The sequence below is a fragment of the Protopterus annectens genome, chromosome 7.part1 (assembly GCF_019279795.1).
Source record: "Protopterus annectens isolate FY-2018-M chromosome 7.part1, PAN1.0, whole genome shotgun sequence".
NCBI lineage: Eukaryota > Metazoa > Chordata > Ceratodontiformes > Protopteridae > Protopterus > Protopterus annectens.
Window position 1 is genome coordinate 337020943 of NC_056740.1, and position 27817 is coordinate 337048759.

The window sequence follows — 27817 nt, forward strand, 5'->3', positions numbered from 1 at the left end:
GCTCTGCTTATGTCAGTTCTCGGATCCCTTAAAGGCGTCTTTTACCAACGCCCCTTTTGGTGGTTCTTCTCTTTTTGGGAAGATGGTTAGAGATACTTTGGTCCAGAATGAGAATGATGGGAAGACACTGTCTGCTGTCGGGATCCGCTTCTCACTGCCTCAGAGGTCCTTTTCCAGGAACCAGTGAGGCCAGAAGAAGATGTGGTTCCGTAAATCTCAGGCGTTTTCCCAGGATGCTCTGAGCTCGCCTTCCCCCAGAGGCAGAGTGGAATATGATAGACGCTGCCCTAGATGCAGAGGGGGTCCTAAGAATTTCGGGTCCCGAGAACCTTTCTCGGATAAACCCGGGCAGCAGCCCTGAGGTGATACTCAGCTGTCCATCTCTGGAGGCAGTCGGGAGCCACTTTTCGCTACACCCACTAGCATGGGAGTCCATCACTACAGATCAGTGGGTGCTGCGAGTCATATTCAGAGGATATTTCGTTCCGTTCAAGGATCCTCTCCCATCCAACAAAGCCCTCCCCGATGTTCCACCCGCAAAGCGGGAGGAGGCAGCAGTGCAGGTAGATACACTACTAAGAAAACGAGTCATCCAACTGGTCCCCCCAGACCAGTCCAGATTCGGGTTTTATTCCAGGTTCTTTTTAGTGCCAAAAAAGACAGGGGACCTCAGACCAGTATTGGATCTGTCCAATTTGAACCTATCAGTAACCAAGACAAAATTCTGGATGGTCATGATTCAATTTATCCTGCCCTATCTGCAGGTCAGAGACTGGATGTGCTTGATTGACCTCCAAGACCCGTGCTATCACGTCACGATGGACAGGCGCTCCCGGAGGTTCCTTTGCTTCTGGCTGGGAGCCAATCATTACCAATTTTGAGCCCTCCCCTTTGGTCTCACCACAGTCCCCCAGGTGTTCACCAAGGTGATGGCGGTAGTAGCTGCTCACCTGAGGCTTCAGGGTATTCATTCAGGTCTTTCTGTACCTGGACAATTGTCTCTTTACTGCCCCTTCAGAGCATCTACTATGTCAGGCCAGGGACTCCTTCCTTCAGCTAGCCAACAAGTTGAGTGTTACGATCAATATGAACAAGTCTGCTCTTCACCTGGCTCAGATTTTAGATTTCATTGGGGCACGGCTGGACACAATACAAATGAAGGTGTTCCTCACGTCAGACAGGATTCACAGCTTCAGGTTACACATCTTACACATTCTTCAGACTCATTTACCAACAGCCAAAGCAGTGTTAAGGGCTCTAAGTTCCATGGCAGCCACGATAAATCTTCTTTCTATGGCACACCATCATATGAGGGTACTGCAGTGGACACTGGCAGTTCAGTGGTCACTGTTAGCCCTTCCATTGTTTTTCCCAGTGAGAATTTCAAAAGCGTGCAGGAGTCTCTTTGGTGGTGGATTCAGTCCCTGGATCTCCTCAAGGGACGTCCTTTTTAACTTCCTTTCTCCAAGACCACGGTGACCACGGACACCTCCCTACTAGGGTGGGGGTGGGGCACTGCTCAGGAAGGCCAGTTCAAGGCACGTGGTCCCCTTCCGAGACCTATCTGCACATCAGTGTTGTAGAGATGAGAGCAGTTCTTCTGGTGTTGCAGGCCATCCATGCTCATCTTCCTCTGGGAACTATTGCAATTCAGATGGACAATATGTCAGTGGTCTGGTATATCAACAAACAAGGGGGAACCAGATCTTATCCCTTATGTCGACAGGCCATGAGAGTGTGGGAATGGACGATTTCCACTGGCCGCTTTCTGGTGGCAGCGCACATCCCGGGACGGTCCAACATTCTAGCGGACAGGCTCAGCAGATCGATCCTGATGCCTTATGAGTGGTCTCTGAAGCCTTCAGTAGCTGAACAGATCTTCCTAGAGTGGGGTCATCCTTGCTGCTATCTCTTCGCATCTCCTTCCAATGCGAAATGCAGCAAGTTTTCCGCTCTGAACCCCCCACCGGGGGAAGCCCCTAGAGATGCTGTAATTCATGCTTGGCCTCCCGGACTTCTTTATGCATATCTTCCTCTTCCCTTTATGTCAGAGTTTCTACAGAAAGCCTGAAGGCCGGGGAACACTATAATCCTCATCTCCCCATTCTGGCCTTGACAGGTTTGGTTTCCTTTACTCAGGTCTCATCTAGTTGTTCCACCATGGACCTTGGATCCGGTCCCGGATCTGCTGTCTCTTCACTCGAGGATCCCTCATCCAGATCTGGACAGTCTGAAGCTCACTGCTTGGCTGTTCTGGTTCCCATGATTCTTAGGACTCCCGGTCTGTCATCTTGTGTTAAGTCCATTCTGGTGGCAGCTCATAAGTCATCTACCAGAAAAGTTTATCGTAGTAAATGGAAACGTTTTTCTGTATGGGCCATTCAGAGGTCTTTGGATTCTTTCACTGCTTCGCTTTTGGCAATTTTAGATTTTCTAGCTAGCATTTTTCATCAGGGAGCTAGTTCCTCTATGGTGAAAGTCCAACTAGCAGCCATCTCTAATTTTCATGTTGGGGTAAACATGTCTTCATTGGCTTCCTCTAAACTTTGTAAAACCTTTCTCAAAGGTGCCTTTCTTCTCAGACCCCCGGTTAAGGACCCGATTCCGCTGTGGGACCTCACCTTGTTGTTGCAGGCATTGGTTTCTCCTCCTTTTCTGCCTGCGGTGTCTGTGCATCTACAATTTTTGACCTGGAAAACTGCCTTCTTGGTTACCATTACAGCTGCTAGAACGGTGTCAGAGTTTCAAGCTCTTTCTATCAAAGTCCCTTATATGATTTTTCATAAAGATAGAGTGTCGCTATACACTAACCCGTCCTTCCTTCCTGAGGTAGTTTCGGAAGCCAATATTAATTAGACTGTTAATTTACCAGTATTTTTTCCAAACTACCAGAACAAAGGGGAATACAAATTACATTTACTGGACGTACATAGGCAGTTGAGGTTTTATCTTCACAGGACTAAACCATTCCACAAGTCTGATCAGCTTTTTGTGTCCTATGCCAAGCCCTTCTTTGGTAAAACCTGTTTCAAAAGTGACTGTTGCTTGCTGGATTTTACAACGCATAGGCAGGGCTTATTCGGATAGAGGTTTGTCTCTGCCAGGAAAAGTGAAGGCTCATCCATGGTTACGTCAGTGGCGTTTTGGTCTAGGGTCTCTTTGGATGATATTTGTTCAGTTGCAAATTAGGCCTCATCATCTTTATTTCTCATTATAAACTGGATTTGGTCTCTAGGAGTAGAGCATCCTTTGGCTCTGCGGTGCTTTGGAATATCCTTCCATGAGGCCCTCCCAAGAGTTAGGTAGCTGGGGACTCTGTCCCACAGGTTGAAGAAAAAATGAAGTAAACTACTTCAGATAAAGAAGTTATGTACTCACCATAACGTTCCATTTGAGTAGTTCTACTTCATTTGCTTTCAACCATTCCCCCCCTCCTTCCCCCTAACTTTATCATTTGAGGTATGACATGTCACTTGTACTGGAAGGTTATTGTTGGGATCTTTGGTTCTGTCAGGGCTAAAGTTCTTTTGTGACATTTTTGTGTTGGAGAATAAGGTGTCATTGGGTCGGGTATCTGATACCTGTTAGGCAGCAAACTCGATCTGAAGGGAGAAGGGAGACAGGGGGGCATTATGGGTAAGGGAAGGAACATGGAGCTCAGAGCCATAGCTGGAAAATGTGGCCGTGTCAGATCCGATTTGGATCCGAGGACCCACAGGTTGAAGACAAATGAAGTAGAACTACTCAGATGGAACGTTATGGTGAGTACATAACTTCTTTTTTTCCTAGTTGCAACTTCACCCTGATGTAACTCAGTGACTCATAGGGAAAACTTTCTAGAGGCCATTATTGGTTTTATGCTCAGCTTTTGTGTGTCATCACTAACGTTTGCAGAGGAAGGTGAAGTCACAGGGCATTATGTGTAAAAGGTGAGCAGTTAGTAGCCTGTGAAAGTTCCAGGTACTGATCTGCTTAAGTGGCATTTAGTCCTGTTAACATGTATGGACTTGCTTATCCAGATGTAGCTTTGTGCTAAGCACTTAATAATTTATATGATAACTATTTGAAATGTTGAGACCTGCTAGAGCAAGTCCCAAAACACAGAGTTGAATGGCTGAAAAAATGGGCTTTCATATACCAAGCCTGAAATGACCATTTCCCAGAATATTCCCTTTTTTTCTGAGGTGTGGTGATCTCGGAAGTTATATATATAAGTTCAGAGATGTGGGGAGCTTGTCCCCTACATCTGCTCCATTGCAAAGAAGAAGTCTAAAGGAGAAGAGCAATGTTCAAGATTCTCTCTAACCCTGGATTTTCGGTCTGTTTCTTTCAGTCTGTTGGCAGTGGTGTTATGAGCGCTGACATTTCTGTACAGAGCCAGTTTATATTGGTCCTCTTAGATGTGGGTGAGCATCATAATGTAATGTAGTATTATTAAGTATGTCTTCTTCATCTTCCATATTATTCTCTTATTTTGCGTGTATATCATAAGATTAAAGGATCTCCATTAATTGAGAAAATTATGTATATATTGTATTAAACTACCAGGAATCCATCTCAAAGTAATGTATATTAACTTCTAATATTAGTTGGAATGTTGTATGTGTTACGTCGACAGCTGATATATTGATTGTTGAATATAATTTAAAATAATCAAGTTATGCATGTCTGATGTATAGCATTGTTTGTTCAGTTTTAATCTGTAATTCATTAATACTTCTATTTAGAATTATATTTGTAGACATTAATCTCATTTGCATGACTTGCACCATGTGACATAGTGTACTATGTCACATTACTGTGTCACATATGCAACTCTCCATAATTGTTCTATGGTGTTATAGAATCCACAATGAGAAAACAGTTGATACAAATGCACTGTAAAAGCACATACACGAGTGCATGGACCGTGCCATCCCCAACAGAACCAAGACGCTATCCTCCAGAAAAAAGAAGCCAATCTGGTGGTCCCCTGCCATAAACAAGCTCTACAACAGAAGGAAGAAACTGTTGCAAAAAAAGAGTAAAATCTGAGGACTACAGGAACTCCCTGGTCAGCATCAGCAAGAAGCTGAGATCCCTCATAAAATCCTCCAAAGCTAGTTACGAAAATAAAATCACCATGGATTCTAAAGACAACCACAAAGCCTTCTACAGCTATGTCAAGAATCTCAATGGCAACACTCAGATCTGCTCTAAACTACAGCACAATGGCACTACATTTACCGAACCAACTGATATTGCTAACATCCTGGCAGACAGGTTCAGTGCTAACTTCAGCTCCCCTCACCCCCCAAAGGGCCCATATGGATGACTGCAAAGCTCCTGAAATAATGGCCGCACAGGTAAAGACCGCACTCTCCAAAGCCAAGAACACAGCATCCATGGGACCGGACAACATCCCAGGCTGCGTGCTGCACGAACTACAGAACAAACTGGCACCCTCACTTCAGGCTTTGTGCCTGTGGAATGGTGCACAGAAACAGTTATCCCACTCCACAAAGGGGGTACCACCACAGACCCCGGGAACTATCGCCCCCATTAGCCTGATGAGCCTGGTCTGCAAGGCCATGGAATGCATCATCCCAGAGCTTATAAACAAAGACATAAGTAACCTCCAAACTCTGGACCCCACTCAGTTTGGGTTTGTGAAAGGTAGATCATGCCTCCTAAACGTGATTGACTTCTTCAAAGCAGTCACCAGTGCCGTAGATGAGGGTAAGGTGGTGCACACAGCCTACCTTGACCTCGCCAAGGCTTTCAACACCATTCCCCACTCTGGCATTATAGATGAACTCACTGGACTAGGCATAAATCCCTATATTACAAGATGGGTGGCCAACTAGCTCAGTGAAAGAACCCATACAGTGAAAGTAGCCGACTCTAAATCCGACTTCAGACCAGTGACAAGCGAAGTACCACAGGGTTCGATCCTGGGTCCTCTCCTGTTCGGTGACTACTTCTCTGAAGTCCAGACTAATACAGCTAGTCTCTGGCTAACGAAATTCGCAGACGACTGCAAACTAGGAACCATAGTCGATTCACCTAAGGATGTGGACATTCTACAAAGAGGCCTCACTGAGACTGATGCTTGGTGTCAAAGTCATGGTCTAAAGCTCAATGCCAGGAAGTGCATTGTCATCCCCTTTGGGAAAAATACCATACCCATGAAATACCACATAGGCGGTAGCCTGCTAAACACTGAAAGTGTGATAAGAGACCTTAAGACACAGGTGGATAGTAGTCTGTCCTTTGATAATCACATTGTCACAGTAGTCAGGAAATCCTTCTACGTGGCACACCTCATCACAAAGGGGTTCTCCTCCACAAAAAGAGAGGTCATCATTCATCTCTTATTAGACCCATCATAGAGTACAACACCCCGTTTGGCATGTACCTTGCAAAACATCTGCAACAGCTGGAAAGGTCACAGAAATACCTCACTAAGAGGATTACGGGCCTCAAACAGGTGCCATACGCCGACCGTCTCAAAAAACCCCAGCTCTACTCTGTTGCATATCGCCTACTCTGAGCCGACCTCTGCCTAACGTACAAAGCCATGTCTAACCCAGACTAGATGGACATGCTACACTTAAAGAAATCCCAATCTCTCCGAGCCACACGCTCCAGGGACCTAAACCTTGTCACCACAATAAACAGAACATGCTGGAGGGATAGATTCCTGTCCCAGAGACTTCCCTTGCTCTGAAATAGGCTGCCCATTCATGTCAGGCAAAGATCCTCATTAGCCCTCTTTAAGAGAAATCTTGACAATTGGATGGGAAATAGTAAATTCACCCCGGGGATCACTGCTGTGGCTCTGCTCGACAGGAGCACAGGAAAATAATTTTCTTGGATTGCAAAAGCCAGGGTACCTCGTTTTGCTAGGCTCGTATAGGCCCTAGTGCCAATAGCCTAGTACCTACCTATGAACTATTTGAGAGGGAACATCAGACAAGGGGCAAGTAAAACATAATTTACATATTTCACATCACATTGTTTTCCTGCTAGCATGCATTGTATTATCCAGGTAATGTTAATAGAATGAAATGCAGTGAAACACATTTTCAAATGAGTATGCATATTATTGTCATAAGTTTTATGTACATTTCTAACTACCTGTTATAACAGAAGCAAGGTGATTCAGTCTCTGCTAAAATCAAGTATGCAATGCATACAAGTATAAGCCCAGCATGTTTTATGACTAATAAAAACATTACAATGTGAGAAAAGTGAAATGCCTGTTCATATATCAAAGAATGTTTCAGAAGTTCTTGCCATGTGCTCTTTCTGTTAACAGGGAGATAAAAATTATGATGTATGAGCTTGTTCTTACTCACCTTTGTCACATTTCCACAATTTGGCAAAATGTCAATTTCTTGCTTAGTGTTAGAAAAACTAACCTTGGTCATGTCATCACAAATCTTGTGTCAGCTTTTCATGTTGTTACACATTACATTCATTTATATACTCAAGGATGTCTGGCATTGCAGAATTATCCCGTGACAGTCTGACTTGTAATCACAGCACAGAATATACACACACACACACACACACATATATATATATATATATATATATATATATATATATATATATATATATTTATATAGTTTCACTTCATAATCTCGAAATGCTGAAATACTGAATTTCAGCATTCCGAGACCATGAAGCCGAACCATTCACAATACCAAATCCCACAATCAGAAATCATACAATCACGAGCATACACACACACCATTCCACCCACAGCACACAAACCCACAAACCAAACAACCCTACACTACAGATAAGCAGGGGGGCAAGCCCCCCTGCACCCCCCCCACACCCCCCTACTTATATATATATATATATATATATATATATGTATATGTATACCAACTCCGAGATCGCACATAACATAAAAAAAACCCTCACACCAAGGCATTCTCCACTCGCTCGCACACAAATACACATCACGCATACACAAACACCAACAAATCCAACACTCATACTTACACCTCCCTACCCTTACCCACACATACAACATAGAAAAACACACACAGACACTCACTCACCTGCAATTTCGGGCACCATAACACTGCACGCAACGTTCCGGAAATGCATAAGCGCGAATTTGAGATATTCAAAATCGGTCTTATGTACTTTCGGCATTCTGAAGTTTCAGCTTCATGATCTCGGAATGCTGAAATTCGGTATTTCAGCATTTTGAGATTATGAAGTGAAACCATACACACACACACACACACACACACACACACACACACACACACACACACACACACACACACACACACACACACACACACACACACACACACACACACACACACACACAATTCATTTCCATAATCCAAGAGAAAGAGCAAGAGATGTATGTCCCATAGTCACATAAAAATTAAAACTTTTTCATCACACATGCAAAGTATTCCTCTAGAAAGACATATATTATGATTTTTAGGATGTGTACAAAATAAATTGTATTTACTGTTGTGTACATTAATTACATACTTTGCATATTACAATGAGGTATCAAAGATAAACCATGGCAACTGTGTACAGTGTTACATTACAATATTCTTATTTTAGGTTATAGTTTACATGTTCATATTAGTTTAGGCATAACAGCTGTCTTCACCTTTTGCTAGTAAAGTTCTGATTAGAATATCAGAGAACTTGTGGGCACAACTAACTTTGTGTTATTATGCTCCTAGAAATCTGTTTTGTATAGCATCCTTGAGTATTGCACTACTGTTCTGTGACTTATTAACTGCTGTACTGTACTGTTGTATTGTGCTTTATTATCTACCGCATTCTTAATAATTGTTGTTTTGCTTGGATTTGCTGTAATGTAATTTGTTTGGAGCTTTTCTCCCCGGGTCTCCACTGAAAACGGGCTACTGGCCCGATTGGACACTACCCGGTGAACAAATGTAAATAAATAAATAAATAAATAATTTCAGAGTTTATCTAATGTTATGGCTGATGTGCACAGGAACACCTTTGTAATGCCAATCCATAATGCATCCATACACATACGTGTGGCATAGAGACTCATGCATGATGCAGTTATCATGCACCTGCAAAATGAGGATATGTCAGTTAGACATAAATATGTGTGTACCTATACTGTATGGCACCATGTACCATGGTATAACAATAACAGCCAAACCTAGCCAACCTAGACTTTTCACTGTGTGATACCTTAAACCTCCTGTACTGGATATCCATGAGTTGTATGCAAATGACCCCTTAAGGACATCAAAGTGTTTCAGCTGCATGGCTTCTGAATGTCCATCACTTTCTTACTTTATAAGTCTTTATGATTACATTCAGACCAATAAAGCTAAACTTCACTAGCTGTGCACATGCATGTTTCAGCCTTTTTATTGACCTTGTCAGCCCGGTACAAGTGGATAGTCTGGCTGTAGTGATGCAGCTGAGTTTAAAAACTCTATGTTTCTGAAGTATAGCCAAACTACACTAGCTGTGGACATGCATGTTTTGGCCTTTTACTGACCTTGTCAGCACAAATGGCTAGTTTAGCTATACTGATGCAGCTGAGTTTAAAGACCTTGTGTTTCTGAAGTAAAAACAATTCTTTCCTCCTCGGCTCTCTTTTTCAAAAAGCAATTTAAGCAGCAAAGTACCAACAAACAGCATTTAAAAAGCAATGACAAAGAGGCTTTACTTTATGATGCCAGATTATTTCAAACAAATGGGTTCTGAGAGTTATTCAGAGGAATACAGTTGGCAGTGGGAGTCCTTCCCTCTTTTCCAGAGGATTCCTCCTTGCACAGTAAGCCAAATATTCGTGATCTGATGTTGTCAATTTTCATTCATCCCTCAACTGTTGGGTTTGGATCCAGTCCCCTGGATCCGACTCAGCCGTTGCTAAATCTTGTGGCAACCTAGAACTCTCAAGCTTCTCTCATACCCAGAATGCACCACCCTAATACCTCAGATCTCATTTTGGATCCGAAGTCTCAAGAATTTGAAGATTCTTCAGATCCGAAGGCTTTGGATTAGTCTTCTAAATTGACCATTCTACCTAGAACAAGGTACTTGTCCTTATATGATCCAGTCTCATCGAGACTTCCATCTCCCTTTTTAGAGAGATCCATCCACTCTTCCAGAAATTTGACTTTAGAAGTTGTGGAGAGGGTATTGAGACAGATTTTGTCGGTGCGGAGCCAGCTAACAGTTCCCTCTGCTCATACCCCATCAGGTCAGGATCTCCGTACTTCTTTGACACCGCCTATTACCATTCCTCCTCCAACTCCTATTTCAGTCTCAGAGCCGAGTCATCCAGGCATGTCTGCTTCGGATCCGAAGGCCATTGTTCCTTCGGATTCGAGGGTTTTCTGAGCTCCTCAATTCTTTCGGATCCTGAGAGCTCTCAGAGCCAGTTCTGCCCTCTTGGATCCGAGGTGTTTCATTCAACTCTGAGGATTTCGGAACTGTGTTTACATCTCAGAGCCTAGGCAAGGGTCAGTTCGACTCCGACTTCTGCCTCTGGGTGACCGTCCACAGATCAGGGGTGGACCACGGATCAGAGAATTGTTCTCTCAGACCCAGGTTCCTACCCCTGTCCAGGACAATCTGCATTTAAGACTTTGGAGAGAGTTTTGTCTACAGCTCTGACTAAGACAATGCCTGCCCCTTCATGTCTGAGTCCTACACCTGTCCACACTCTGCATCCAGAGTCTAAACTGCCTTCTACACAGGGACAGCCAGTACCATCCCATCAGGACATTGCCACCTCTTCTGATACCCTCCAGAGTACCCCACTTAGGAGGTCCCAAAGAAGAGGACATGTAAGAGGAAGCATATCGATTCTCCTAAATTTGTTACTGAAGATACAGATTTAGTTGATGGCGAAGGAGATCCATGGTCACCTCCTGATGATGTCTCATTTGAAGACATCCTCAAAATCCATAAACTGAGATGTGGCTTTCAGTCCAGTAACCCTTTGTCGGATGAATCTGGACTCTTGGAGGCTTTTGGTACTGGCCCATCTACCTCCTGGGTGACTCTGCCCGCTGACCAGCTCATCGATTTGGTCTGTCGGCGGGCATGGAAGGATCCTGACACCATTGAGCCTATCCTCAGGAAACATAACAAAATTATGACTCCCCCAGAGGATAAACACTTTTGGTCCAAAGGCCCTCCAGTTGATGCCGTGGTAGTGGCAGTAGCCACTAAAAAGGAACTTGCAGAGGAGAGTTCTTTTGTTCAATCCCCCCAGCAAGGAGTCCCAGGCAGTGGACAGATTTGGGAAGTGTGTCTGTGTTTCAACAACCTTTGAAATCAGGTCATTGAACTACTTGGAGCATTTCACAAGACTACAGAAGGATCTACTAAAAGAACTATCATATACCCTTTCAGGATCCGTATCTGAAGAGGTGAAGAATTTAGTTACTTCTCAGTTGGCAACCCTTCAAGCCATATCAAACTCCTCCATGAGGCTCACAATGTAGAAGAAGGAACCTCAAGAGCAGCGGGTACAGGCGCTTCCATTAGGAAACACACCTGGATGCGCTTGTGTGATTGTGCAGAACCATTTAAGTCTTTGTTTGTCAATGCTGCTTTTGACGACATATCCCTTTTTGGTCCCAAAGTTAAAGACACTTTGTCCAAGTGTGAGAAAGATGGATACCTTTGACCACCCCTCAAAGATCCTTCTCCAGGAATCATCAAGGTGGAAGAAAGCTGTGATTCAGAGAAATCCGAAGGTGCTTTCCAAAAGAGGTTCCCCAGGGACGGGGGAGGGGAATTAAATGGTGGACGCCACCTTTGTGGCAGAGTTGGTCTGCAAAACCAAAGATCCAAAGAATCTTTCTTTGGCAAAACCTTCCAGCAGTCCTGAAAGGAGGCCCAATTGTCCCCCTCTGGAGGCAATCGGGGGGGGGGGGTTGTTTATCCCTGCACCAGAGAACCTGGCTAGAACTTACAGAAGACAACATGGGTGCAGAGGATTATATCCAGAGGTTATGTAGTACCATTTTCCCATCTGCCTCCCAAGTCAAGAAAATTCCCTGACGTTCCACCCAGTCAAAGGGAACAAGCAGCAATTCAAATACAAACATTGGTAGACAAAAGAGTCATCCAAGAGGCCACCCAGACTAGTTAGAATCAGGAACTTACTCAAGGCTCTTTTTAGTACCAAAGAAAACAGGGGACTGGAGAGCTATTCTGGATCTTCGTATATTAAACAAATCCATTCGAAAGACTAAGTTCCGAATGGTAACAGTTCAGTCTGTTCTGGCATTCTTGCAAAAGGATGACTGGATGTGCTTGATAGACCTTCAGGATGCGTACTATCGTATAAAGATGAACAGGCGATACAGAAGGTACTTACACTTTTGTCTGGGAGTCAGTCAGTATCAGTTCAGAGTTCTGCCCTTTGGTTTAACCACAGCCCCCAGGGTGCTCACCAAATGTATGGTAGTAGTAGCAGCTCACTTCACACTGCAAGGATTCTGGGTGTTTCCATACCTAGACAACTGGTCCATTTCCACCTCGTCCAGGCATCAGCTAATAATAGCAAGAGGAAAAGTAATTCAGACTTGCACATTACTAGGAATAACCATAAACTACAAAAAAATCTCTATTAGAGCCAACTTAGGCTGTAGAGTTCATTGGAGCAAGACTCGGTACACAGTCAATTATTGCCTTTCGTCATCTGTCCAGAGTTCAGACAGTAAGATTACAAGTGAACACATTAATTCACAGTACCAAAGTCCCAGCCTGTTTGGTCCGTCAAGCTCTAGGATCAATGGCAGCAGCGATAACATTAATACCCTTGGCCAGATTCCACATGAGACTCCTTCAGTGGATGCTGGCATGGCAATGGTCAGTATTTCACCTCCCATTATCAGCTCAGGTACAAGTAACCAGTTCTTGCAACAGTGGTGGATTCATTCAGGAAAAGTTACACAGGGCCCTCTTTTCATTCCCTCTCTCCCAAAGCTATATGACCCAGTTGGGGTGGGGGGCATTACCTGGGAAAGACAGTCCAAGGCATTTAGTCCCATGAAGAGGCCAACTTGCATATCAGTGTTCTAGAACTGAGAGCAGTGTTTTTAGCATTGCAAGCATTTCACACTGTTCTCCCGCTAGGAATAACTGCAGTCCAAACAGACAGTGTGTCAGTTGTTTGGTGCATCAACAACCAAGAGGGAACCAGACCCTACCTCCTCTTTAAGAAGCACTCAGGGTTTGGCAATGGGCAGTCTCTTCCAATCACTTCCTCATTGCAGTGCACATTCTGGGTAAGTCCAGCGTACAAGCAGACAAACTGAGCAGGTGCTTACCTCACTAATGGTCTGTGAACCAGAATGTGGGGGAAATGATTTTTTGGAAGTGGGGCACACCTTGCTGTGATCACTTTGCATCTCCCCTAAACAACAAGTTCAGCAGTTACTTTGCCCTAATCCCCCCACAGGAAGAATCACAGAGGGATGCTCTTCTACACAATTGGCCCAGCAGTCTACTTGAGGCATATCCACTGACTCCACTGATCCCAAAATTCATACGGAAAGCAGCCAGGTTGAAGAGCAAAGTTGTCCTCATTGCTCCTTATTGGCCTCAACAAATTTGGTTCTCCTTCCTGTGGCCTCATCTGGTCCACCCACCCTATATTCTCACCAAATTCCAGCTCTGCTATCCCACCCAGTGGCCATGTTACATTCGGACCTTCCAAATCTCAGGCTGACATCTTGGTTTCTCCACTTCCAGTGATAGCCAGACAAGCTATGCTCTTGTCCCCTGTCCGTAAGATTTTGTTATCTTCACATAAACCATCCACAAAAAAGCTTTACCTTAGTAAATGGAAGAGATTTGTACATTGGGCAAATAGATACATTCTCTGCCACTGTTCATAGTTTTCTCAAATTTTTGGCACTGATTTTTAATCAGAGAGCCAGCTGTTCTACAGTCATTTCTATAGCTTATCATAAATTGTGCAAGACTTTTCTAAGAGGCACATTACTATTAAGCCCTCTCTTTAAAGACCTCATTCCCCCATGGGACCTAAGTTTGGTACTACAGGCTATGGTTAGTCCACCTTTTAATCTGGCACATCATTGTGATCTTAAATTTCTTTCTTGAAAGACCTTGTTCATAGTTGCAGTTATGTCTGCCAGAAGGATCTCTGAAATTCAACCTTTGTCCATCAAATCCATTTAATAATAAGTTTGATTTTCCGTAAGGATAGAGTCACATTATGAACTAATGCATAATTTTTACCCAAAGTAGTATCAGAATTTAATATCAATCAATCCATCAATAAAGACTTTTGGCTTTTCACAGTTAGAGGTCACTACAGCGGATCACTGGTCCTTTTATTGATTGGCAGTGGATTTTTACTGTGTCGAGTTGCTAGCCCAGCGCCCAACCTTCACAGAAAGCACACACACTCACGCACTACCTGCATGTCTTTTTAAAGTTTACTCAACCACAGGGAGGAGATGCAGACTCTGCACAGAAGGCACTCCAGCCGAGAACTGAACTGGAGAACCTCTTGCTGTGAAGTGACAATGCTAACCGCTGCACCACCGTGGCGATCTACCTGTCTTTTCCCCAAATCGTACAAACAAAGGTGAATACTTGTTACATCTTTTGGATGTTCACAGACAGTTATGTTTCTTCTTACATAAAACATAGGACATAAGAACATCAGCCCAGTTATTTGTTTTCTTTGCTGATAAAAATGTGGGCAAACGAGTGTCAAAGGTAACTTTAGCTAGATGGCTTACCAGTTGTATCTCCTTTGTCTACAACAAATTATGTCTGTCTTTGCTGAAACAGGCTCAAGCTTATTCAACAAGATCTGTAGCCACATCATCAGTTTTTCATGCTAGGGCTTCTTTGGATGATATATGTGCAGCAGCAACTTGGGCTTCCCCACATACCTTTGTCACCCATTACAAACTATATTTGGTCTCTAGCAGTAGGGCATCATTCAATTCAGTGGTACTTAGGAATATCCTTCCATGAGACCACCCAGGGATTCAGTTAGCTGGGGAATCTGTCCCAACAGTTGAGGAATGAATGAAGATTGACAATATCAGATAAAGAAGCTATGTACTTACCATAACATTCCATCTAAGTTGTCCAGTTTCATTCTTCCTCAACTCCTACCCACAATCCCCCGACCCTTACAGTTTTTCCCTTCTGGAAGAGCAGATAGATGTACAAAATATGTACCTCAGAATCTATCTGGCTGCAGTCATAGCCTTGCTCTACCAATGATGTGTTTATACTTGTATATATATGGTTTACTATCGTTTGTGCGAACAAGTCTGTTGGCAGCACTGCTGCCGAAAATCAGAATGTCGTGCACAAAATTTAAATGGATGGGCTAGTCGAACACACTTATGCGAATGCAGTAGTGCATTCGACTATCTGCACAGAGATCGTGATACAGTGGGGATTGGAAAGTCATCCATATCCCCACTGTAATGTGATCTCGGAGTTAGAATATATTAGTAGTGGGGGGTGTATGGAGGCTTGCCCCCCTGCAAAAACGTGATATGTCGTATAGGAGTCTGATTTACATCAGTTCCTATACGGCAATCACGTGATGGTTTCAGTAACAATGTTGACTCAAATGTGTCGATCATTTGGGTCGACATTGTGGCCATTCGGAATGTTTGTGTTCGGTTTTACTTTTCACTGTTTCGAACGGCAAATGTTTTGCCGTTCGAACAAACAATAGTAAACCTATATATATATATATATATATATATATATATATATATATATATATGTACATATATATATATATATATATATATATATATATATGTAGAGAGAGAGAGAGAGACAGGTATTTTACACATGTATAGCTGATAACACAAAAATGTTTTCACCATAAGCTTGAAAAGAAGATCTGAGGTATTGGTGGTGGTGCACTCTGGGTAAGGGAGTAGCTTGAGAGTTCTAAGTTGCCACGAGCTTTAACACCTGAGTCAGATCAAGGGATTGGATCTGAACCCAACAGTTGAGGAAGAATGAAAATGGATAACTCAGATGGAACGTTATGGTAAGTACATAACTTCTTTTTACATCCATTTCTGGAACAAATGTTATCTCGGGCAGCCTTATTATCTAGTGCCTGCCTGCCAGATAGATGTTCAATGGATTCAATTCAAGGATTTTTCTGGTGCCTCATAAAAATAGAAGTGACTCAAAGGCCAGTGCTAGTCCTCTCCTTTCTCAATCTTTTTCTAACGGTCCTAAAGTTCAAAATGTTACCCCCTTTAGACCCTATTACCTGTTATCCCTTTACCAGTTTTCATGGTAAGAATAGACTTAAAAGATGCCTACCCTCACATTTCCATTGGCAAACATTTCAGATTTTCTTTGAGATTTTTTTTTTTGTATCTTGCTTACATTATCAGTTCTCTCTGTCTTACCCTCTGGACCTACTGCTCCAAGGGTATTATAAAGTGTCCAGCTGTAGTAGTTGTTTATTGCAGACTTCAGAGAATTCACATTTTTCCATATCTGTCTTTTATTCGCAGACTTTTCTTCCAGTTCTCAAGAGTCCTTTCTACCCTGTCCGGGTTTCCAAATGAACTTAACAGAAATTTCTTTCATCCCTTCCTAAAGAATATTTTTCGTGGGATGTCTGTTAGATTCTGCCCTGGGAAGAGCTTTTCTTCCTCTTGTCAAAGTAGATATGTTCCAGAAGTCCTTCTGGATTTCTTCCAGTCAAATCAGGTATCTGACAGCGAATTTCTCAGGATTCTGGGGTACATGGCTTCTATCATTCTTGTGATTCCCTTGGCCTGACTTTTCATGAGAAAAATTTAGATACCACAGGTCAGTCAGGACTGAGCATCTACACCCTTTATCTTTTCAGATCCCTATGTTCAAGTTTGTAAGGAGGGAGGTTCTTTGGTGGATAGACAAGTTCTCTCGGAATACAGGTCTTCCATTCTCCCTTCTGCCTCCTCTTCTCGCTGTTACAACTGATGCTTCAGACCCGATGTAGGGAGTGGTTTCTAAAGGTGTGAAAGTGCCAGGTATGTGGAGCAAATATGACAAAACAAAAAGTACATAAATGTCAAAAAGTGATGGCTGTAATAAATGCTTTGAAAGCCATGTATAATCTCTGGTCTTCAGGATTTCTACAAGATTTTGCAGACAGCATCACAGTGATGTGGTACATAAATAAATGTGGATAACAGATCTTATCATCTTTGTAAATTTGATGTGATAGCCTGGGAGGTAGCAACATAGGTCAGGTTGATTCTTCAGGCTTCATAGATTCCCTCAGAGAAAAACTTGGTAGCAGACAAGCTAAGCAAGACCAGGACAGACTCCACAAAAACAACAGCCAATGAACCAAACACTGAAGAAACAAAGCCTTCCTAAGGTCTGGAGCCTCTTACATAGCCCAAGAAATACATTGTGCTCATTAAAGAGGGGGTTTATTCACAAATTATTAAAAAAATAATGATAAAGTAAGCATTTTCATTTTCCAGTGAAAATTTCCTCAGACAAAAGGCCCACCACCAAAGCATTGCTTATATAACTTCAGTTGTTCAAAATGGTGGTCTTAAAGGGAGAGTGTTAAAAATCCTAATACTTGCATACAGCTAAACTACATTTATTTTAAAACAACTAAAACTCATCCCAAATTAATATAAATACATAATAAAATCATTATAGGACACAAAAATTTTTTTTTTTATCTTTTTTTAATAATTTGTGAATAAAACTACTTTTTTAACAAGGATGAGGTATTTCTTGGGGTTGTGCAAGAGGCTCTGGACCTTAGGAAGTCTTTGTTTCTTCAGTGTCAAAACCAGGATAGACCATTGTGAATGGAAACTTCACTGCAGGATCTTCCAAGAATTGATTCAGCTGTGGGCAACACCTCAAGTAAGTCTGTTTGCCTTGTCTCAGGACAGACGACTAAAGAAATTCTGCTCCATGATTTTAAACTAAAAATAAAAACGAGCCGAATCACCATGGCTGAGGAAGAGACTGACTTTATTAACAAATAAATACGGGCAAAAATAAGAGTGTGTGCTTTCACAATCTATCTGATCGCTTCTTCAAACTACAGTAATACACTACCTCATCATATTTGAATATTCAAGTAACCAATCTACATTTGCGATAAATTAAACCATTCATCAAATGTAATCTGAGAGGGCTCAACTAATTAAAAATCCATTCTAAAAAATTTTTCTTACAAAAATGCATCTATTATAAAACATTTTAATACTTAAGGGAAATCAAACAATATCAAGCATAAACATTCATTATTATAAAACTTTTATAAAAAGAGCATCAACATTTCTAAAAAAGGGACTCAGTGCCTAAGTGCTCTTGCTTTAAGGAATGGTTTCAATGATACTCTTTCATTAATTCCTGGGGGTCTGTCATCATTCAGTTGTAATGTCCATTTCTGTTCTGCTTCTTCCCTTCTGTTTTTTATATCACCCCCTCTGAGGCCTTCCTCTATCACTTCTAATACTAAAAATTTAAATTCATGATGTATTCCTTCTGTTCCCACTTGCTTAGCTAAGACACTAGTCTCCGTCTTATTAACTATGTCCCTAATATGTTATAAAATGCGCTCTTTTAACATTCTATTTGTTTTACCAATAAAAAAACTTTACAGTACTGACAGAAACTGAAATATACAACATTTTTAGTCCTACAGTCAGCATAAAACTCAGTCTCTATTTTAAAATTCAGTTCTGGATGTATAAAGGTGGTTCCAGAAAAAAATATATTTACAAGCTGTACAATTCCTGCATGGGTATGTCCCTAACCTATGTGATAAATTCTTAGGTTTAAATGTTTGTGTTTTATAGCACAACTGCCTTTTCAATGATTTTTTATTTATGAAATATATGTGTGAACGCCGAATTATTGTCCGGTACCTGTTTTGTTCTTTTCTGTTCGTGTATACTTTGTAATTATCAGGACCGGGACATGGCAGAGGGTTATGATGTGGAGTTAAACTGTAACCCTAATGGCAACACTGCTTCGCAGATTCAAACTGAATGCCTAAGTCGGATTTCTAATATGGATGTTAACCCCTGGATAACATAGAACGTGTCCCCCGGAGGCCGGACAAAATTTTATCCACCTCCGAAGACCAACCCAATTGGTCCAAGCAGTTAGTAGTTGATTCCATGGTTGTGGCCGCGGCCACCAAGAGGGAACTGGTAGAGGATAGTTCCACTGTCCATCCCCCGAATAGGGAGTCTTGAGCTATGGACAGACTGGGGAAGCGGGCCTGTGCTTCAGCGACCTTTGCTATTTGATCACTGAACTATCTGGCACACTTTACTCACCTCCAAAGAGACCTAATATCGGAAATTTCTGCCTCTTTGGCGGGGGTACAGCTTGACGAGGTGTGTGACACTGTTGCCTCTCAGCTGGCTACCCTGGAATCCATCTTGAACTCCTCGATGCGCTTGATATCTCACACCACTGAGGGGGCAGCTCGAGCAGCCGCATCAGGCATCGTCATGAGACTACATGCTTGGATGCGCTTATCTGATTTTGCCGACCCCTTTAAATTTTCCTTCATCAATGCGCCTGTTGAATCTCCCTTTTTGGTCCGAAAGTAAGACACACACTATCACATAGTGAGAAGGACGGGAAGACCTTGTCTGCTGTGGGCATACATTTTTCCACCCTCCAGAGATCCTATTCCAGGAACCAGAGGGGAGGAAAAATGTGGTTCAAGAAGTCCCAAGGATCTTTTCGTGATACTCGTGGTGAGCAATCCCCCAGGGCAGAGGGGGCAACTCATCCGAAGATTCCCCTTTTGGGGCAGAGGGGGTCCGCGCAACCAGGGCGCTAGAGATTTCTTCTCCGGCCAACCCCACCTGTGCTCTTGAACAGTGGCCCAATTGCTTTCCTCTGGAAGCAATCGGGGGTCGATTTTCTCTGCACCTACAGGCCTGGCAACTCATAACAACGGATGCATGGGTGCAGAGAATAATATCCAGAGGTTACCATATCTCATTCGATCTTACTCCCAAATCCATCAAATGAATCCCCGATGTTCCACCCAGTCAGAGGGAGGCAGCAGCCTTAGAAATGAAAAAGCTGCTAAGAAAAAGAGTCATCCAGCCAGTCCCACCAGACCAGAGAGTATCCGGGTTTTACTCAGGGTTCATTTTAGTGCCTAAAAAGACAGGGGCCTGGAGACCAATCCTGGATCTCAGCTTACTAAACAAATTCATAAAACCTCAAAATTTCCAGATGGTCATGGTACAGTCCATCGTCCCTTTTCTAGGGAAGGACAACTGGATGTGCTCTATAGACCTTCAGGACGTGTATTACCACGTAAAGATAGACAAATGCTCCCGGAGGTTTCTCCACTTCTGGCTGAGAACCAATCACTATCAGTTCAGGCTACTGCCATTCGGTCTCTCGACAGCCCCCTCCGACTACAAGGATTCCAGGTGTTTCCATACTTAGAAGATTGGCTCCTTACTGCCACGACCAGGAATCTTCTCATTCACAGCCTCACTTACACTCAAGGCCTTGCTGTTCGCTTGGGTATCACGATCAACATGGACAAATCTCAAATGTCCCCAACAAGAGCACTGGAATTCATTGTAGCAATCTTCGACACAACATCCTGTCAGGCTTCCCTTCCTCCTCACAGGCTCTCAAAAATAAGAAGCCAGATTAAAGTCCTCCTCCCACAGACATTTGTACCAGCATGCCTTGTACTACAGCTATTGGGATCTATGGCAGCAACCATTACCTTAGTTCCATTGGCAGGGTTGCACATGAGACTACTACAGTGGCTCTTTTCATCACAATGGTCGATTAACCCACCCACTCGACCACATGTTATGCCTTACAAACCTTTGGAAGAAAGAAATGCTTTGGTGGATGAAGCCAGAATCGAATCTTTGGTGTCGACCATTTTGTCTTCCCCAGCCCAGGGCCACTGTGACCATGGACGCTTCCCTGCAAGGGGGGGGGGCATTTCCAGGGAAAGACAGTCCAAGGTACCTGGTTCCCCATGGAGGCCAATTTGCACATAAATGTCCTGGAATTGAGGGCAGTTCTCTTAGCGTTGCAAGCGTTCCACACATCCCTTCCTTCCGGGACTATTGCAATTCAATCTGACAACATGTCAGCCATCATGTACATCAACAAACAAGGCAGAACCAGGTCTTACCCCCTTTGTTGGGAGGCCATGAAAATTTGGCACTGGGCGATAGCTTCAAACTGCTTTCTTATAGCGACGCACATTCCCAGGAGTTCCAACCTTATTGCGGACAATCTGAGCAGGAACATTCTGATGCCTCACGAGTGGTCCCTCAGTCCTATAATAGCGAATCAGATCTTCCGCCATTGGGGCAGGCCCTGCTGCAACCTGTTTGCTTCCCCCCTAAACAACAAATGCAGAAGCAACTTTGCCCTGATCCCCACTCTGTGGAGTCACTGAGGGATGCTCTGATGCATGATTGGCCCCCGGGTCTGCTGTATGCCTTTCCCCCGTTGCCCCTCATCCCGAAATTTCTCCAGAAAGCTCATAGGTTGAGAAGCAAAGTGATCCTCATTGCCCCTTATTGGTCCTGTCAAGTATGACTCCCTTTCCTATGGCCTCATCTGATTCACAGCCTGTGGATCCTAGATCAATCCCAGGGTCTGCTGTCTCACCCTCAGGGACTGGTTCACCCCAACTTCCACAGTCTCAAGCTCACAGCTTGGTTTCTCCACTTCCGATGATTGCCAGGCTACCCGATATTTCATCTCCTGTTCGTGAGATGCTTCTGGCTTCACACAAACCTTGCACCAGGAAAATGTATTCTAGTAAGTGGGCTAGGTTCTCTACATGGGCCAAAGATCATAACATAGACCCCTACTCCATGCTTTTTCAGAAGATTCTACAATACCTGACTACCTTATTACATGCAGGAGCCTCAGCATCAACAATCACTGTGCATTTGGCGGCTATCACTAACTTTCAATTCGATAATGCTTCTTTTATGTCACACCGTCTGTGCAAAACCTTCTTGAAAGGAGTATTACATGTTAAACCTCCTGTCAAGCCCCCTATAGAACCTTGGGATCTTGACTTTGGTGCTTCAGTCGTTAACAAGCCCTCCTTTCGAACTTTCTAATTCATGCGATATGAAATTTTTGAGTTGGAAGATTCTACTTCTAGTAGCCCTTACCTCAGCGAGAAGAGTATCTGAGTTGCAGGCCTTGAGTGTCAAGAGACCTTACTTGGTTTTTATAGTGAAAGAATGTCCCTACATACTGACCCATCCTTTTTGTCCAAGGTCATTTCTGGGTTATCAGTTAACCAATCTACTGACCTGCTGGTCTTCTTCCCTCATCATTCAAATAGAGTGGAATATCTTTTGCATACCCTTGATGTTTATAGGCAACTTCATTTTTACTTGGACAGAACTAAATCTTTCAGGAAAACGGATCGTTTGTGGCCTTTGCAGGACCCAGATTGGGTAGGCCTGTTTCCAAAATGACTTTATCTTCTTGGCTTAGAAACGCTATTACCTTCATCTACCATCACAATAAAGTGGCTTTACCTCCCAGAATAAAGGCTCATTCGACTAGATTGATGGCTAATTCAGTGGCTTTTCATTCCAGAGCCTCTATGGATGATATCTGCGCAGCAGCCACTTGGGCAAGACCTCATACCTTTATCACTCATTACAAATTGGATTTGGCTTCCAGGGGACGAGCATCTTTTGGTTCTATGGTGCTCAGGAATATCCTTCCTTAGGGCCACCCAGAACTCAAGTAGCTGGGGACTCGGTACTAACAGTAAGGAATGAATAAAGATTTACAACATCAGATAAAGAAGTTATGTCTTATAGTATTCCATCTGTGTTGTAGATCTTTATTCATTCATTACCCCCCCTTCCCCCTGCCTGGACTCCTGGTGGACTTTAGGATTTACTTAGTTAAGGTATTTGCTCAGACAGATCCTCATACTGTCGCTTTTATTATTTCCATACTATAGGGACGGCCGGGCAAACTCACTCTGAAGAGACTATGAGAGGGACATTATGGGTAGGTGTTAGCTGAGAGGTTTTGGCTGGAGCGAGCTTGGTAATGGCTGTGTTGGTTCCTAGGACGGAACCAAAGTCCTAACAGTAATGAATGAATAAAGATCTACAACACAGATGGAACGTTATGGTAAGACATAACTTCTTTTTATGTTTATAACATTTATTGTGAAATTTCATGAATTGTATCTTTAAATGCTATGATTTAATATGTACTTCTGCATTACTATGTAACGTATAACTCTGATGATAGTATTGTCTTTAATGGAGCTTTTCTCCCCAGGACTCCATTGAAACCGGGTTCTTATTGTCCCAGTGGATCATCCTGGCAAACCAACTGCAATAAATAAAAAATAAATAAATAAAATTTCTAACTTTCACATCAGTAAAGGTAGTACACCCTTGCCTTATCTCTAGATATCCAAGGCTTTTTTTTCAAAGGTACTTTTCAACTTCGTCCTCCAGTACGGGATCTGGTCCCTTCCTGGTATCTGCCTTTCATTGCACAGGTCCTAGATGATCCTGGTTTTGAGCCTTCAGCCTCCTGAGACTGAAGCTTTTGTCTTGGAAAACTTTATTTTTGGTGTCGATTACCTCCGCAAGTAGGGTTTCAGAGCTGCAAGCTCTTGATTTTTCACCCCCTTATTTGGTGTTCCATAAAGACAGGGTTTCTCTTCATACGAATCCTTCCTTTTTGTCTAAGTTAGCTTCCGAGAATAACCTTAACAGTTCCATTCATCTTCCTGTGTTTTTTCCCAATTTTTCCAACAAAGGTGAATATCTTTTGAATTGCTTGGATGTGCATAGGCAATTAAGATTCTATCTTGATTATACCAGGTCTTTCAGAAAATCTAGGCAGTTGTTTATTTCCTTTTTTAAATTTAGGCTGGCTCTCCAGTGTCTAAAGTAAATTTATCCAGGGGCTGTACAGTTGTATTTTGCTTGCATATTCCTTGAAAGGTAAGGCTCTTTTACACTAACCTAAAGGTCATTCAACAATGGCTGTAACCACCTCTACAGCTTTTCTTTTTAGAGTACCTATAGATGATATTTGTGCTGCTGCTACTTGGCTAAGTCACCACACTTCTGTGTTGTATTATAAGCTGGACATTCAGTCTAGGTATAGGGCTACCTTTGACTACACTGTGTTGCAGAATATCCTTTCTTAGATTCTCCCACGGATTGTTTTGTGGCTGGGGACTCTGTCCCACAGGTTGAATCCAGATGGAGCAGACAACATCGGATACAAACGTTATGTACTCACCATAATGATATATCTGTGTTGTCTGTCTTCATGTGGTTCAACCTCTCTGCCCTCCTGCCCTCGACCTGGTTGCTGACATGGCAAGTCTTTCCTCCTGTGATGACCGGACATTGGAGGTTGTTCTTTCAAATTTTTTGGAGTCTCACATTTCCACAGGTTGTCTATTTCCAAGTTGTGGGTGATATATTTTTTTTAGTTGGATATGTTTTTATCATCATGTTTTTCCTTGTGGGGCACACTTGATCTAGGGTGTTGATGGAGTAGTAAGGACACACAGACAACCCTCTCCTCCTAACACCCAACACTACAACCTGTGAGAGATGCACTTATATAGCCAAATTGGAAGAAAAGCTATCTTCACCCAAGATTGGACTAGACAGTCAAGAGGAGAAGGTAAACACTTGCACCACACCACACTAATCACATAGTCCCTCAAAACCTACACCACCAAAACAGGCACATAGAAACACAAAACACACACCTACATTTGCTGGGGCTCTCAATAAAAATCTGCTCAAGCAACAGAGAACTCCAAAGCAGAAACACAAGCAACCTCCACCCCCCCCCCCCCAACACAACCCAAATGACACATAGCCCACAAACTCAGTGTGCCATTCAACCACAGCCCATAAGGCATAACAACGTACCCAACACTCTAGTCATAGGTGACTCTACAGTCAGGCACACTGATGTTCCACTCACCAGGCTAAACAAGGAAAAAGTTACTGTCAGCTGCCTGTCGGGTGCCAGGATCCGCCACATAACGCATGCACTCAGATCACTCCACAACAAGTACAAATATGGCTCTGTCATTGTTCAAGTTGGTGTGAATGACATCACCCAGTATGATACCACAGTACAAGGACAAAATGATTGACTTCAGCAATTGGCTAAGCTTCTGGTGTCATTCTAAGGGGATCCAGTCTGCCTAGGATGACATGATCAACAAACCACAATGCTTTGCCAGAGATGGCCTGCACCTGTCGCCCTTGGGATTCTGGATACTGACTAAGGCTCTTGCCACCCCTATAGTGCCTTTTTTAGGCAAGGTTCAAATGACAAATTCACCACCGTAACAGGTACAAGCAAGCAAAATCTGATGGTAATGCTACTCTGTGCTAGAAGTCTAAACCTCAAAATGCATTCACTCGAGGCACTCCTTAAAATGAAGAACATCGACATCTGTGCAGTAACAGAGACCTGGTTCAAGGCTCCAGAGTGCACCCCTGCATTACCAGGCTATAATTCATACCACACCTTTCGGCCACCTAACCTGGACCGAAACACTAAAGGTGGATGCGTGTCCATATTCATTAAGGATAGCCACACCTCCAGGTTAGTTGCCCAGCATAATGAATCCGAGATTATCCAAGTGCAACTAACTCTGGGTAAGACCGCAATCCAAATTGTAACTTGCTACAGATCCCCCACCATGCCCCAGGATTCCCACTTCTCATTTCTTGATACACAGTAGTCTCTCCTTTAATAATCACATCACCACAGTAGTCAGGAAATCTTTCTACGTGGCACACCTCATCACAAAAGGTTTCTCATCCAGGAAAAAAAGACGTCATTGTTCCCCTCTACTTGTCACTCATTAGACCCATTATATAGTACAACGCCCCTTTTGGTATGTACCCGACAAGACATCTTCAATGACTGGAAAGGCCACAGAATTACCTCACAAAGAGGATTACTGGCCTCAAACAGATGCCCTCTGCAGACCGTCTTAAAAAACTCCAGCTTTACTCCATCACATATCGCCTACTCAGAGGCAATCTCTGCCTAACATACAAAGCTATGTCAAACCCAGAGCTGTTGGACATGCTTCACTTAAAGAAATCCCAATCCCTCTGAGCTACACGCTCTAGGGACCTAAACCTTGTCACCACAATAAACAGAACATGCTGGAGTGATAGATTCCTGTCCCAGAGACTTCCCATACTCTGGAACAAACTACCTATCTATATCAAACAAAGCTCCTCATTAGCACTCATCAAGAAAAATCTTGATGACTGGATGGGAAATAGGAAGTTCACCGTGGGGATCACCTCTGGGGCTCTGCTCGACAGGAGCACAGGAAAATAATTTTCTTGGGCGGCAAAAGTCAGGGTACCTTTTTGGCTAGGCTTGTATAGGCCCTAGAGCCAATAGACTAGTACCTACCTATGAACCTAAGGAGTTATGGGTAAAGGAGGTGGAGCCAAAATGGGCTAAAGACTTTTGAACTAGCCAGTGTCAGATCCAAGTCAGAACCAAAGTCCCACAGGTTGAACACAGATCTATTGATGTTCTTCGTGTTTCACTGTTGTAGTCATCACACTTGGGTTATCTGCCTGCAGGTAGCCCTCAGTCGGCCCGAATACCAGAGACTTAGTATTTCTGCGTCACTTGCTGTCACTCCAGGACTGACAGCAGGACGTCAGGCATATAAAAACAGGCATCCAACGTCATTACATCAGTCTTTCTTGCTGAAGAGCCTGAAGCAGAAGCAGTTCGCACGATTGCCGGTCGGCCGAGTTTTCTTTTCTGAATTGAATCATCCTGAAGTCTTCTAAAGCTAAGTATCCTGTTGGGGATCCTTTTTTCTTGCTCTAACCGATGATAGAAAAAGTTAACAATTGTCTCACCTGTGGAAAGCAAATACCATACAGAGATTTCCATTCTTACTGCATCACCTCTTTAGGCCCAGACCACGACATACCTAGCTGTCAGTTTTGTGCTTTGTTGAACGCCAGAACTCTTCATCGTCGGTCCCTTATTGTCACTAATTACTTTTGCTCTCAATCTCCTTATTCCAAAATGGCTTCGGTAAGCCATCCAACTAGCGATCTTCCAAAAAAACTTAGAGATAAAGACAGAGACAGACTGCACAGGTTCAAAACTGCCGACAACACTTCCGTTAAGCTAGTCGCCAGTTCGCCGGTACTCAACCTCCACCCTTTCTTCAGCTTTGGGAATCTACCAAGTGTGATGACTGCAACAGTGAAATATGAAGAACATAGTACAGTTGTGTACAATTACCTTGAATGTAGATGTTTGAATGTATTCACTGTTGCAGTCCTGGTTTCCCACCCTCCAGTCCCCTTGTCTCTCTCTCTCTCCTTCACTGTCTCTATTACTCAACTCTTTTAGGGCTATTGGTATTTACGTTTTACTGGTGGTGTTTTTTCTACCATTACTTAGCACACTATTTGGGAGGCTCCTGACATTTGGGGCAAGAAAAACTAATGTAATAGCATCGGACGCCTGTTTTTATACCCCTAACATCAGTCCTGGAGTGACAGCAACCAACGCAGAAATACTAAGTCTCTGGTATTCAGGCCGACTGAGGGCTAAACAGGCAGATAACCCAAGTGTGATGACTGCAGTAGTGAATACACTCGAACATCTACATTTGTGGTTAGTGTACACAACATCTACATTTGTGGTTAGTGTACACAACTGTACTTTATGGTGAGTACATAGCTTTCAGTTTGATGTTATTTTCTTTCAACAATTCATTCCTCAACTG

General features: G+C 43.1%; 1 protein-coding gene across 4 annotated transcripts in view; it reads left to right on the top strand.

Annotated features, from left to right (window-relative positions):
* LOC122807756 overlaps window positions 1–27817 on the top strand; it is an 815279-nt gene that overhangs the window by 440789 nt on the left and 346673 nt on the right. The window lies entirely within an intron of this gene.